This window comes from Neovison vison, chromosome 2 (genome assembly GCF_020171115.1).
Source record: "Neovison vison isolate M4711 chromosome 2, ASM_NN_V1, whole genome shotgun sequence".
Taxonomy (NCBI): Eukaryota; Metazoa; Chordata; class Mammalia; order Carnivora; family Mustelidae; genus Neogale; species Neogale vison.
The window spans coordinates 104838302-104843811 of NC_058092.1; the positions used below are offsets into that span (position 1 = coordinate 104838302).

Here is a 5510-nt window from a genome sequence, read left to right on the forward strand (position 1 = left end):
AGGTTCCACCGAGACTTGAACTCGGATCGCTGGATTCAGAGTCCAGAGTGCTCACCATTACACCATGGAACCGCCAGGGAAGCCGCGCGCTGACTCTCTGAAGTGGGTGTAGGCAGCCTCTCCTCCCGCCGGCATTACTGGGACACGCCTCCTGCCGGGTTCTTCCCCCACCTCAGGGGTCGGAGCTGGGCTCCTGGACACGCGAGGAGTCTCCGGGGCTCACGTTCTCCCTGCCGCTCCGGGAACTTGCCTGTCGGGATCTAGATCAAGTTTGTTTGGGGGTTAGCGACAGGGACGGGCTTTGTACGCCTCCTCCAGGTGCACCTGCTTTGCCTGGATCACTAGTTTCCTGCCCTGCGGTAAAACAAACAAACAAACAAACAATAACAAGTGTTCCTTTCCTTCCCTTTGCACATGTCCTCTTCCCACTGTCCGGAAGCTCCGGTGACCCACAGAAAGGGACCAGGGACTTGCTGAGATTCTAGTCCCTCCCGTTCCATTCCTGATCCTATTTCCTTCCCGTCGTTCTTGCTGTCTTCCTCACCACTCATTTTCTCTAGCTGCGCGGGGCCTTCAGTGGGTTTAGGACCACCCTTGGGGTTGGGGCGACTCCACAGTAAAGAGCCGGGCTCAGCGCAGCTCGAGGCTGGCTGGTCACCTCCCGCCAAATTGAACCCGGAGCACGGATCTCCGCTACCCGTGTTGGGGAATGCGCTGCATCCCTATCGCCCTCTCGTGGCCACGCCGGGTACAGCTCAAAGAGCCGCACCGAGGGCCAGAAGCAGTAGGAGCCACAGATGCCAGAAAATCAATGAACGCTGCGCCATGCTCAGGACCTTGAAATTAGAAGCCGGCAAACCGCCGACTAAAATAGATCCATGGAAAATGAATAAGATACGCTCCTGTCTCCTAGCTACAAGCCCGGTTTGGAAAGGCGATTGAGATAGTGTTTTGGGACTCAGACTGGATAGTTCCCCAAATGTGAACCTGGGGATCATAGCCAGGCAGAAGACTGAGTCCTAAAACCCCCAGCCTTCTGAAGCCAGCTCGCTACTTTTTAAGTATCCGGTAAACCAGAGATAGCCAAAGCTCTCCTGCCACCATGTTTGCACACCCCAGTATCTATCTGAGCACTCGGAGGTTCCTAATTCTTGAGCAGCGAGTTGGGCGAGGCAGGTGAAGCAGGAAGGTCTAGTGGGAAAAGGTTTCGCCCCTTAGACTGAATGAAGTATGCTAGTCAGATTCCGAGAGAAATTATCAGTGAGCCAGAGCTGTGGTTTCTATCCTGCTAACAGTGGAAATTAGTGTGGAGGAGAGGAATGTTCCCCCTATGGATTCTTCCATCATGTAATTTACAAAGAGAACCCATCAATGTGATCTTTGGGTTAAAAAAAAAAAGGATGAAAATAAAATGAGAGAAAGATACGTCAGATGCCAGTGTGGAGGCACTTTAATTGGGGAAGGGGAAAGGAGAGCTTCTTTGGGAAGAGAACTCTGAGTGGGCACCAGAGTCCTGAGAAGATCTTAGGGGATAAAGCCAGTTGGGGTAGAGGAAGAAGGTTGGCAGTTGGACTGAGGGCATTCACCTACAGGTGGGTTATTTGGGGATCTATTCCCAGCCTCTTACAGTCTAGGTGCACCTGGGTGGTTCAGTTGGTTGAGTGTCTGACTTGGTTTTGGCTCAGATCATGATCTCATGGGTCATGATCTCAAGGGCCCTGTGAGGAGCCCCGTGTCAGGCTCTGCTCTTAGCTGGCAGCCTGCTTGAGGATTCGCTCCCTCTGCCTTTCCCTCTACTCACTCTTTCTCTCTCTCAAATAAATGCATAAATCTTTAAAAAAGAAAAAATGAACATTGGATACTGTCTGTCACTGAGGTTCTTAATGTTTCTTTCAGAAGTCTCAATTTCTAGTTTGTAGAAGGGCATTGTGTAAGGGGAAAAAGCAGAATCACCGTGTAGGATAAGACTGAATGGCTCTGGGTAATTCTCCCTATAACCAACCTCAGCATGGTCAAGAAATATACACAGAAGAGGGGCACCTGTGTGACTCAGTCAGTTAAGTGTCTGACTCTTGGTTTCGCCTCAGGTTATAATCTCAGAATTGATAGATCAGCCCCTCTAGGTCCTCTGCTCAACAGGGAGTCAGCTGGAGATTTTCTCTCTTCCCTGCTCCCTGCTGTGCATGTGTTCTTTCTCTCTCTCAAAATAAAGAAGTAAGTCTTAAATATATATATATATATATATATATATATATATATATATATATATATATAAATATATATATATATGATAAAGTAAGAAATAGAGACTCCTGGATGGCTCAGTATGTTAAGCATCTGCCTTTAGCTCAGGTCATGATCCCTGGGTCCTGGGATAGAGGTCCTTGTTGGGCTTCCTGCTCAGGTGGGAGTCTGCTTCTCCCTCTTTCTATCCCTCCCTCTGCTTATGCTTTCTCACTCACTCACTCATTCTCTCTCAAATAAATAAAATTGTAAAAAAAAAAAGAGAGAGAGAGAAAGAAACATTAATGAATTTGATCAGTGATTATCTTGAGAGTTTGTACCCATTAAGATATTAAGTTATGTCATCCTTGCTAACAGGCAGCTTGAAAAGCATTCATCCTTGGGGCTACACAGGTAAAATGGCATTAAATCTTTTAGAGTCTCTCTCTTTCTGCCCCTCTCCCCATCCTGTCTCTCTCATACCATACACACACAGGCATGTGCATGTGCACACACACAACTGCCTCATTAGCACAGATTTAGTATAAGTAGCACTAGGCATTTAGTAAGTTACAGGCCAGTAAACTTAACTAAGCAGTTGTAAAATCTAAGGTGCACTAGCTTTTGAAACTTTAAGAACTACTGAACCACAATGTTTCCAGTATATCTTCAATGGTTTAAGGAGAGTACAGTAGACCCTTGAACAACATGGTTTCAACTGCATGGGTCCACTTATGTGTAACTTTTTTTCAATACGTACAGGAATGTAAATGTATTTTCTCCTTCTTATGAGTTTCTTAATAACATTTTATTTTCTTTTGCTTATTTTATTGTAAGAATACAGTATATAATACACTTAACATACAAAATGTGTTAATTGATTATGTTACTGGTAGACTTTCCAGCTAATAGTCAGCTATTAGAAGCTAAGCATTAGGGAGGCAAAGGTTATCTGCAAATTTGTGACTGTGTTGTGGGGGGGGGGGTGTCAATGCCCCTAACCCCTGAGTTGCTCAAGGGTTATCTGTATTTGATTTCCTTCTTATTTCAACCTTCACACGAATCAACTCTGTTATTTGATTAGCTGCCCAATGAACATATTTCATGTCATTCTCCTCCATTTTATTCTTGCTTTGGGATCAGAAGCAATGTGGTTTGTGTACACTTAAGCCCAAACAAAGCTTTCATATTTTTGTGGAATAGTTTCAATGCTTATGTAAAATCCCTGAAAGGTCAAGATTTTCAACTCTACCTTGGTTATACTTAACTTCAATGTCCTGCTGACAACAGGGTAAATGTGTTTATTTGTCACCATGAGCTCCTCTAAACAAAAGGCTTCTTTGCATAGTTGTGTTCATTGATACACAGTTCTGCAAGTTCATGCCATGCTCTTTGGTTACCAAAAAATTGTTCGAAATATTCATGGTAATCATGAACAGCTTCTTTATGTCTCCTAGGGCTTTTTGAATATCCATTTTGTGTTCTCTTGCAGTAGCCGGATCTTCTTATATTAGTTGGGTCTTGTAAAATTGGCTTACGTGGCTGTAGTGAAGCATCATTATTATCTTCCCATGGATTCACATTTTGCTTATCTCTGTGACTGCCAGGAAAATTTGACACCTGAAGGTCAAAACCATGCCAAGTCATACCTTGAGCTGCAATCATCACCTGTTCACATTTTATCCAAATACCATCTCCAAGCTTAGAAGCAGTCATGGATTAACTCTTCAAAGTCCCCCTTTGATCACTGTTACAAGAATTTTCTTCTTTTTAACGTTTTAGCTCACATTTCTTCCCAAGTGACATCCTAAGGTTTTGAGACCTTTGCTGTCTGTCCAGAACCTAGAGGCAGCCAGGTGAGAGGATGAGACAATTCATTTGTTCTTTCAGTGCAAGGGGCCAGATATTGAAAATGAAACCATTATGAAGATGGTTTTTCCTTGGCACACAGCATTGGAGGGACTCTCATCACCACTTCATGCTCCCTTGTCTCACTGTCTGACATAAATTGTTTAAACATCATCAAACCACAGGATAATTCTAGGTTGAAAGGAGCTTAGAGGCCATCTACTTCTTACCCTCTTTTTATAGCTGAGAAAATTGAGGTAAAGTGACTTCATCAAATTGGCACAATATTCTATGGCAGAAATAATGCTAGAACCCTGGATGCTCAGAGCACAAAGCAGACAGCCCATTTCCTATGTACCATGTGTTTTCTCTAGAGAATATTAGAAGTTATAATTTTGTGATCATTTTTTTTTCATGTCACAATTCCTAATCCCAGTCCTTTTATCCCGAATCATCACAAAATGGCTTGTCTGGTATAAGCTCTCAATAAAATTAGGTATGTGATATTTTGGACAAGTAAGCCAGAGCTTTGTTCCCTCATTCAAACCTATAATTGAACCATATCAAGATATTATTATGGATTATTTTCTTTATTTCCCAGAGTTACTGACCTAAAGTGCCAATTTGTTTAATCTTTCCCATAGCTTTGAGAATCTCTGATAATGCAAAAGATAGCCTCTTCCTAATAGACAGCCATACCTGTCAAGGAGTTCTTACTGAACTTTTCTTTCTATAGCCAGTGTCATGAACATAGTGAGTTCTTTAATTATAATAATGAATATCCTTCCTCAAACAACACGTGTACCTCTTTCTCTCCTTCCTCCATCCCCATATTATTTCAACACCTGTCCTTTCCTCTGCCTTATTGAGAAACCCTGTCCTAGTTATTCTCTTCCCCTTTTTCATGTTTCAAAGCAATTTTCCTTGGTGTCAAGATAGATTCACCGATCATCTAGGAGGCAATTCTTCAGATTTTCAACAACCTGTTTACTTCTTCAGCCATCGTATAAGAGTTATCTCAGAAATTTGTGGGGGAGAAGGAGGATTCCTTTGCTTTATCCCTATGCCCAGAGATTCTTAACAAGTTCTGCATGTGATTTTGGTGTCAGTGATCCCTATGTTTGCAGCCAGCTGGAGAATGAGGGGTCCACATTGATTGAGTGACTTCTCAGACACTGAAGTTAATCTCTCTCTCATATACACACAGACACACAAGCACACACAAAATCACCCAAAAGCTCTATATGTAATATTATATTCTCCATTTTGTAAAATAAAATAATGAGGCTTGAGGAGATTAAAGAATTGTCTACTATTCTGTATTAAGTAAATGGTGGATCTGGTATTCAAATCCAATAATGTCCTTTTCCAATCCATGGTTTTATCACTTCATTGCAGCCCCAGTAAAGGACTGAGTAAGGAATACACTGAGAATTAAG

At 42.7% G+C, this 5510-nt stretch overlaps 1 non-coding gene across 1 annotated transcript; it reads right to left on the reverse strand.

The window, feature by feature from the left end:
* On the reverse strand, window positions 1–72 carry TRNAQ-CUG. The gene has a single exon. It is a non-coding gene; the product is annotated as a tRNA-Gln (tRNA).
* Between the last annotated feature and the right edge of the window lie 5438 nt (window positions 73–5510).